Genomic DNA, 10,382 nt, shown 5'->3' on the forward strand with positions numbered 1-10,382 from the left:
CTCGCATTTAACACCAAAAGTAGTTAGTAAACTGCAACCTCAACACGCTATGCCAGTAATAATTCTACAAGTCTTCAAAACGCATGCGTGAATTTTGCGTTTTTACAGTTGCTTGTTTTTTGTGTGCTGTATGCGTGGGTTTAACATAACAAAACAGCATATTAAATTAACTTTTAAATTATCTTTAAGGGGTACCTTACACCTAGAGGACAATCAGTACTCTTCCATTGTCCCGATGTATTGATTTTGAGTTTATTATAACAGGGCTACCACTTAAACTTCTCTGTTACAGGTTCAATACGACTCTAAGATAGCGTAACTGGTTATAAACCATTCGAATGCGAAACTTGAAAAATACTAACCCTGCGAACAAATCAATAACACCGTTTAACATGTACGCGTAGTATTTAGTTCAAATACATAGTTTAAGTTTGATTCGTGAATTTTCTTAGCGGGTGGTAGAAGTTCATGTTGGATAGGAATTCCGAAAGCTACTTTCGATTTTAAAGTACATACGTTTATTAACATTGGAAGGTAAGTTTATACTTGTATATATATTTTATTTGTTGGTAAACAAGAAACAAGTTAAAGTTCAAACCCAAAAGCTGTTCCACTAAAATGAAAGAATATCGTTATCAATTATGCTCACAGCAATAGTGTTGCCCTAAATAGTTTTGAAACGAATTTTATTATACCGTTGCAAAGTATCAACAACAACGCATTGTAAATGCAACAGTTTCAAGTCCAGTTAAATACAACATAAACAATCGTCTTATTTAAATAGAAACGCTGTATGTTATTACTTGATAATTGTTTACTATATCACACGTTGTGATTTTTTTTTAATTTATTGGATTCTAGATTTTAAAAAATGACACATAATAGTGCTTATTTCAGTTCTTTCTTTAGTCAGCCTTATCATTCCTTTGGGCTGACTGGTCGGTCATTTAAGGGTCCTAAACGTTTCTCATGCTTAACATGTCTTCAGGACAACTTATTTGAAAGTTGTAAATCTGATACAGGTTTTTAGATTTTTGTTTATTTTCAGGATATATTAAGTGGATCAACCACCACAATAATGGTAAGAAATTCTTCTATTCATTTTTGCATTCTAATTGAATCTTGTTTTGAAATCGGACTGTTGAGCATTTTGCACCCTTATGCTAATTATTTAAAACACCGCATGTAACGCACATTCACTTTCATCAATATCAATATTAAAAGGTTTACAATAAAACAATATTGATTTTTTGTAACAATTACATATAGTAATGTAATACATACTATTAATTTGTTTATTTTGTTCCAAAAATGTCATCGATATGTTTCAGGGTGCATTGCAAAGCACAATCTCAGAATCCAGTTATGAAAATTTTGCTAGTCCAAGATCCAGTACGAGTTTCCTTCCGAATATTTTTAACGCGTGGCGAGAAGAACTTCTTTTAGTAACAGATGAAAAGGATATTCTTATCACATCAACTGAGCTCATGAGCAAGAATCAAGAAACAGTCGGTTACAATGAGGATATCAAACTTGTTACTGCGTATAAAGTGCCTCTGTCGGGATATCAATGTTCAAAAAACATTTTTTACCATATGTTCGTGGTATTTCAAACGCAAAATTGGTGGTGGTCAATTGAAAAAGATACTGACCTGATAACTCTGCAGCGCTTTAGAAATGAATCGGACGTGAAGAAACGTTACAAAAACACAACTCGAAATTCTTGGATAACCGAAATAAAGCGTGACGGAAGCATTAAAAAGGTTCAAGACCTTATAAACTGGTTGCATGAAAATGATGAGCTTAAACAAGACTTTCATTGGTTTCACCGAAATAGTCAACACTTTGGGTTCTCTGTATTCAATTTTCTGTCAAGGACTGAAACACTTTAAGAAAAGGTAAAACAACATAACCGATGGAGCTTAATTTGAATTATGTATCGTTTTAAAACAATACAAATCGAGTGATTCTTAACATGATCGCTAACATGGGCCATTGCGTTGTTTTATAATATTTTAAACGGCTAAACAAATGTTCTTCGAACGCTTTATCAAATGCTAAATAATCTAATAATTATCATAATTCACAATCAGGGATTTTTTTTATCATAAACCTGTATTCGTTTGATTTTTGGCAAGAAAAGTGAAGTTTTCATTGGCGAATTATTCCCCTACAGTTATTTTTGTCACAATTTAAATAGAAAAGCAAGGATTTGTTAAGGTTGTTTTTGTTTCGATGAAACTGTTTACGATCCTTCGTGAACTATCGTGCATACGATCCTTGATCTAATCTTAACATATAAACTCTATCAAAGGGTCTGGATAAAACGACATTATTATGTGTGATTACTTAGAATCCACTGATTTACGCATGTAAAGTGATTGGCGCCAAATTTACATCGATCGATGATAGAAGTCTCATGCGATAATTTACAACTTTAGTCTATCGGACGTGTTGACGGGTTAGAAGGTTGCCATTCGACGACACTTATACATGGAAAAAGGACAAAAATAGCGACAAATTAATTGTCGCCTTAATTGTCGAATCGACATCCTGTTTTTCATTATGTTGGGTGTATTTGTCGTTCTGGCATGTTGGCTTGTTGGTCGGCAGATGTCCAACGCAACGTGCCAAAACTAGAAATTCCTTTTGGATACCGACTTGACATTTGCAGGTAAAATGGTTCGACGCGGACTGGTAATAAGTTCAAATACGATTTTATACGGTCCATTTTGAGGGTTGCAAATGGGTCCGCTAATAAGTACGCTCTTGTACGAGATGATATGCTTACCCTTCGTTCATCAAGAAAAGATTAGTATATTTCAACTGAAGCATATGAAGCGCGTCGTCATAAACGTGCATGTACAACTAACAACTTGCCTGGTAGAATATCGCTCCGCCCACGCAATCACGTGACCTTGCGGTCAGAAAACCTCGTCAAGCTAACACTAAAGTGACGTCTATGATTCTAGACTGCGCGACATTCTTGATTATTTTGATGAACATTTTTTCATCCCTTGTTACACTGGTATAATTGTTTTGTATCATTTATTTATTTGCAAATGCTAACTATATGGGTTCATAATTAACATTAGCTATCTATTAGGGGTATTTTGGTAAGTTAAACTCGATGCCAGACACTTGCGCGTGAACCTAAATCCCACATGTTACAACGTGTAATTGTGGTATAAACAGTCAATATTTTTTTATGTAGAATTTACTCACGTATTTTAGAAATTTTACTGTTTAAAGAGTCGGTTCAATATTTTATGGACTGTTCTATAACCGATCATTTCACTGACAATGGCACTTCTGTTCCCGAATAACCGACACTTTTTAACAGATACCAAATTAAAAATGAATCACCGAAAATTTGCTTATGTTTCATATACCTTTTGAAAATGATAATGATTTTGCTTTTGATGGCATATTCAATTACGAAACGACATCGCAATCTGACCATTTAAGCGAGGCGTTTCAAATAATTTTGCTTATTTATATAAGAACTAAACCGGTGCTCTCGCCGATTTGATGGTTAATTTCGGAATTTTCAGTCCGCTTCTATCTAGGCTAGAACTCGAGATATTTTCTACCTCTACTACAGGAATAATGTCGCCAACGAATTCGTATTCAATTTTAAGCTGAAAAAGAACTGTCCAGTTTTGAGTTGAACATATATTTTTATATAAATTTAGAAATTAACTTAAACCATCAAACCACTGTTTAAAGTACAAAGGTTATTGAAGCACGACCAATTTCCAACAACGGCGACATTTTGATAAAAATTTCAACGCCAAACAGTCATTTCCTTCTTAAGAATCCTTCATGAATCAAAGCGTCAGTGATTATTGTAATATATTAAAATCTTATCTTGAAATTGAAAATATCGTAGTTTTTTTCTGATAGATGTTGAATAGTAATGTGATATTTAAAAACGAAAAAAAAACATTGGCTATATTTTCATGTTTTGGTAATAAAGTTATGCATATATGTCCCTTGTGTTGCGCTTGTAAATTGATTTGTATGTGAACATGTTCGATTACACTAGTCATAATGTAAATAAATACATTTAAGTAAGAGATACAACTAGGATATCAGAGATTCCAATTAATTGAAAGTCACCATTATCCGACGTGCCCTTTATCGGGATTCAACGTGTCTACAACATCGTGCATTCCGCCTATTAAAAATGCTCTATTCTCTTTCATATTTCATTGAATACTATTAAATTGAGTAGTATGAAACACAGTTATTACTCTACATAATTTTAAAGCAAACACTTTCTTGCAATATTTTCAAGTATTTTTATTTTGTTGAAATGTGTACTGATCATCCAGTTCATGCTGTTTTCCGATGGAATGTTCTCTTTTTTAGCAAACATCTTCCTTTTTTCCGTAAAGTTCTTTCTTCACCATACAAAAGGATATACTATTTATCAACTGCGCCATGCCCTATGTCTCCCAAACGAGTGTTTAGCATAATAGCACTGAGGAACTCACCTCTCGCGCGTGGCTTTTGTTTTTCTCTTTTATCATAGCACCATCCGTTATCCAAATATACGGATGACCGGCGTTCACGTACATCGATAATTTTGCTTAACAATAGCACAGACATTAAAATATTTATGTTTCGAAGTTCACGTAATATTATATGAATACTTGCCTATACCGCATCGCAATTATTTTCAATCGTAAGTTACACGTACTGATGTGAACGTGTATAGCTAGCGCATGTATATTGCACACACTTGTGATAGTTAATAGTTTAAAAATCCTGCTTAAAATATAAATGAGTGTGTACATGTGTACATAAAACACGATATTGGTTGCGGCAAGATTGGTGCACTATTCAAAGTTTATCTATATTTAAAATACTAACATACTTGTGTGTTTTTATTTGTATGAACACTAATACATACCATTTTCTGCAGTGTATAGACTATGAGAATATGTTCATGAGTTATAGTTTATATTTATTTGTTTTACATTGGTCTAAACTTAAAAACAAAGAACAACAATATTAAAGCAAGATTATACGATTTTTTAGATGTGTTAAATTGTAATATATTGATAAAATATGTTACAATCACACAAAATAGGCAAGACAAATTATACATTAAATACAAATTTCATAAAATGCAGCAAAGACAAATTAGCGCCCCGAGCCGATTGTGACAAACATATTTTCCTACAATAACCGAAGCATTCGTCTTTTTATTAGGACCAGAGTTAGTGTTCGTGTGTCGTATGAATATATATCGTGGCAGGAATTTAAAATGAACCGTTAAACTAAGTTTAGATTCACATCGTACATGCATGATATACATGCTGGCGAATTCGACTGTACAGCCGTTTTCGATTTCAGAATTAAATATCTGGCTTATTTCGCATTTTTCGACACATGTTCTTCTGAACTTTTATTTTATTATATATTGAAATATATATAATTTAAGTTTTTTACACATGTTATATAAATTCATTTTTATTTGACAAAATCGTATGTTCTCGCTTTAAGTCATTGTTTTGTATGTTAATTCAAGCATGTGCATTACCAACCATGATTGTTATGTACATTAATAGTTACTGTCATGAATTATTCTTAAACGGTCATAATAGGATGTGTACATCAGTGAATAACAATTATTTCAATTGCTTATTTGCTTTATTAAACATCATATCTCCTCAACAGATGCCTTGAAAGGCATACTGTGTAACGTATATCACATGGTATTCCATTTATTTTACGTGCAGATTACTAGCAGAAGACTGTTACAAATAAATTGTTTCATGGTTCAGATATATTAACTCGTATAGTATGTATTGCAAAAATATACGTTATCTTGTCAACGTGTATGTACTTGATACAGTTGATAAATGTGAAAAGCACAAACTGTGTGTAACAATCTATTATAATATATAGTTGATCATTACTCGACATTTTGTAACGCTTGCTTTAGTAAACAAATGAAAAACGGTTGACAAATGCTTATTGTGCGGTTATTTAAATCGCAATACATCCGTTTTGTGTCGCTTTGGTTGTAATGTGTCTATATAATTATGTTTTTAGTTAAATTAATACTTTCTTGCTTTGTTTTTTACTATCAACAAAATAAATAAAATCTGACCATAGCTTTTAATTGTACTAGCATATGCCATATCTATAAAGCATCTATAATTTGAAACATATATATTATACTTGAAATAAAGCTAAAAGCACGAAGAATATAAACGTGTATAATAAAGAAATGTATTATCAAAGTTTGTGTTTCTTCCAGCAGTCGTTACGATTGTTTTAAAACCATGCCACATTGAGATGAATGTTAACATGTTACGTTTCTGTCTAATGACATTCAGTTCGAAGATTGAACATTGTATTCATAGTTAAGAAAATCCTTTTAATAAACAATGGGGATTGTATATCGTGTTTAAAACAGCTTTAAAAACGATGGCACAGTTGCTAATTGTAAGATATAAAATAGCAGCATACACAAATACGTTTGTCAGTGATGGCATGTCCTTAAACGGACACTAACAGATACCAATATTCTACTCTTTATTGTGCAATTCATACCAATAAACAGATATACCACCGTTTACGACTTAAATGATTTAACGACATGTAAATATTGTTAGAATTATTTTCTGCTCTTAAAAATTGTACGAGTATTAATATATTAGAGCGGATATATTTATTGTAAAATCTACCTAGTTTGACGGGATTGGACTTTCGTTGTATGACACATAGGATTAAATTTCGTCTCCGCTAAGCATGGGGTTGATTTAATTTACCGCAATTAAAGGTAAAATACCTCCTCGACGCCAGGTTTAACGCCCAGGTCATATGCCAGTGATGAACTTATTGTAATGGTTTTATCTTTGAGATGAAACATGCGTTTTGATAACAATGTAATGACTGAACATGCCAGTCGAGGGCCATTCAAACTAATCACTAGTTGCTTAAAAAAATTCCAGGTGTTGTTACGATTGTAGCGATAGGTTTTTAACAAAATGTCATGTTCAATTACACCCATTAGCTTTGAATCAGCGAATTGAATCAGTGACAATCTTTGTAAGCTATCACACACCCTAAATTTATTTTGCAGATTTTAACACGGAAACGAAACGCACAATCTCTTACAACACTAAAGACATTTAGAAAAATAATATATTGCGTGAGATGACCCATAAAGTATAAAAACCTGCCAGCTAGAGAGAACCAATATTACCAGAATGAGATGGTTCGTTTGACAGGCCGTTTCCACATGGTGAAAATTGTGATGAACTATTACAAGTTGCATCATGAAGCTACGATTAAGAAAATCTGTATTTATTGTTTTTGCCATATTGTCCTTTGACCTTTAAGTTTGAATTGACCCTTTGATGTGAAAAAGAATTCCACAAGCAGGCTTACATGACAAGTAAATAGTTTGTTTGGTAGATATAGATCCTTTATCCAGCAACAGTATCTACGTTCAGTTTTAACTTAGAAATCACGAGTATGTACACGGGCAACACTCTGGTCTTATGAGAATAAAAGTACGGTATTGTTATAATTTGGTAATTTTTAATTTACGAATTTAAATCAAGCCGTTAAATTGAACGAATTCAACGTAAAATTCTCTTTATTACCGATCCCGTTATTACAAAACAAATCTTCCCTTGGTGGTTATTTAATCGCAATGTTAAAAAAAACATTGGTAAAGTCTATTAAATCTCTATGTGTATTCAATTCTTTGACAATGGAAGGTGTTCATAAAACAAAGCTCGTTGTTTTGTTTTGTGAACCGTTGAACACCTTTTCTATTCAACACTATCAAACGCATGGAATGTCAAAGCGACAAGGTGAATTGTGTATAAATATGCGTAATGCTCTCGTTGAAGACAAAAGGTATATCTGCCCAATTTGATAGTGGTCTTCATGAATCAACTTAACATTGTTTTTTTCGTTTTTATTAGAGGAATATCTTATAATGGCATGAGTTAAATGGTTTCGTTCGACTCCTAAATGTTGCATTAGCCATTAGATATGAGTAAAACTACTTACAATCTTATTAAATTTCACCAAAGAACGATAACGATCTAAGCGTAAGTTGCGATTGAAATCGCAATATGCAGTTATTGAAATCGCAATATGAACTCCGTTTTTTCACCAAAATCAATAAAAATTCATTAATAATCTGTTTAATTATGTTTGTAAATTATTATGGCAAGCATTTAATTTGAATGGTAACATAATGAACCGTTAGGTGTACCGTGCGAATTGCTATTCGTCACATTTGCCTGAAGCTGTTGTGTAGCTTGTCATGTCAAAGTCCATAAAAACAATAGCAAACAAACCCAGTCGTATTTAGATTTCTCCTTTGAGATGAGATTAACACGTCTAGTAATATGGTTAGGTCACATAGATTGTTTGCTGACTGTTAATCACATTATTTACACGTGCCATTGTTTTTTACCTGAGTATATGCACTTAGTACTGGTAAACCGCTGAAATTTCCTGTATACCAAAACATGTATGAGTCAGCTTACTGATAATCGTGATATAAATGAAATACGTTATAAACAACATGAATCCAACAACCAAACATTGTTTTAATTGAATAAGTACTCAATAGCTTACTAGAATATACACGATACGATTGCAAATAAGATCTTAATGTGCTCTTGTAGATAATTTCATCTGTGGTCGGAGATGAGTTAGATTTCAAAAGATGCAGAAGACTTTAAAGAGTATATTATACAGAAATTAGCCTTAAATTTGTGTATGTTCTTATTTTAAAACTGAACATGTGATTACTATTAATAAGTTATGACAAATTATGTGGAAATTATGACACCTGTTATATTATTATGTATTTCCTCCATATTTACTTCAAATTGTCAGTATGTGTGTAGTGGTAAGGGGTATAGTTCTATAGTGGTTATAGGAATATTATACGATTGAAATATTAATAAATAATTGGTATAACTTGAATACTGTACTAGGGTATTGGCTATGTGCCCTCCGCCCCAAGAGAAGTGTTAGCGGGCTTTTCGAGCGGGATACAAGTGACGCGACGGTTCTAGAGGCAAGCCTGGTTCTTTTAATTGCCAGGTGTATAGCACCATTACAGTGCATCCATGTTATCCATTCCTCGCGGATGACAAGTTAGTTTGCATAAGTAAGTATCAACTTAGTAACAAAATAACTGTATGCACTGACCCTTATGTCCCGGTAGTTCATGTTACGTCTAAGCAAACAAAAACAGTTTGCATGCTAGCTGTATTCCATCAAAAAGTGTGTAATCCTTGTAGGTATTAGTAGTGCATTACTTGTTAGAGAATAAAACATGAGTTTCAATAGCAAACATGTTTAGAAGATGAAAATACAAAGCATACACATTGTTACCACACCCATAAGAGAATATCAAGCATAGAATAAGAAACAAAGACGAATATCAAATGTATCTAATGTAAGAGACAAGTTAATACCCTCACCATTTCTTTTAATGTAATCTTAAGTAGGTCATGTCATAATCAACGTGTAAACAGAGCCGAGGCGAGCGTGCCGGATGGAAATCTGTAAGGTGCGCGCCGTTAGCCCTGCTAGCATGCCGTACCCACCACATTTTACTTTTGAACTGTTAATACGGTGAATAACGTCAGTACAAAAAAACGTTCAACAACAAATGATAACAATCGTTTGAGATTTTGACAACCTCCGGGTAACATCGATTTTTGACAACAAAAAAAGCTATTACACACAGCATGATTGATGATATACTTTCGTCACAAACAAACTTTGCAATTTTTGTGCTAGAAACATTAAACAACGGAAGGCTTTCCTTGTCAAAATGCGGAAAATGATCGTTCCATGGAATAAATAATTTGGATTTATGTTCAACTTCAAATTGAAACTATGAGCTTATTGCAAAAATGTGTTGAATAGGTACGCGTAACGGTCGTCACAACTAACCGCAGTTTTACTCTGAAACGACTTCTGAGTGCTAAATTGGTCAAAACCTTTTTCGCAGCAACTCACGTTCAATGCTGGCATTTAAATTGGTGAAACACGAAGTTGCACAAATTTTACACTTAAATTTGATAAAAAAATATGGGGGACAATCTGTGGCGTTTAGACAGTACCACATAAAGGTCGTTATCGTTATCTGCATTACGCGCTATTTTACTAAACACATGCTTAAATAACCAGCGGTTTGTGACTTTTAAATAATTATGACCCCTCAGTTCACGCAGATAATCAATTATCTGGTGTGAAAGCAAGTTTGATTTAACTATAATACAATGGTACTAGTTCGCATGGTGAGTTATTTTCTTTAAAAAAAGTCATAGCCCTGTTTACAATAAAACATACAACTTAATATTGTCACAAATTCAGTGCAC

The 10,382-nt window shown here is 33.1% G+C and overlaps 1 long non-coding RNA gene across 1 annotated transcript; it reads left to right on the plus strand.

Moving 5' to 3' along the window:
- Positions 1-417: 417 nt before the first annotated feature.
- On the plus strand, positions 418-1,993 carry LOC127840062 (uncharacterized). Its single transcript, XR_008030379.1, has 3 exons — positions 418-534; positions 1,049-1,081; positions 1,332-1,993. It is a non-coding gene; the product is annotated as an uncharacterized LOC127840062 (long non-coding RNA).
- The last annotated feature ends 8,389 nt before the right edge of the window (positions 1,994-10,382 follow it).

This window comes from Dreissena polymorpha, chromosome 7 (assembly GCF_020536995.1).
Source record: "Dreissena polymorpha isolate Duluth1 chromosome 7, UMN_Dpol_1.0, whole genome shotgun sequence".
In the NCBI taxonomy this organism is placed as follows: domain Eukaryota; kingdom Metazoa; phylum Mollusca; class Bivalvia; order Myida; family Dreissenidae; genus Dreissena; species Dreissena polymorpha.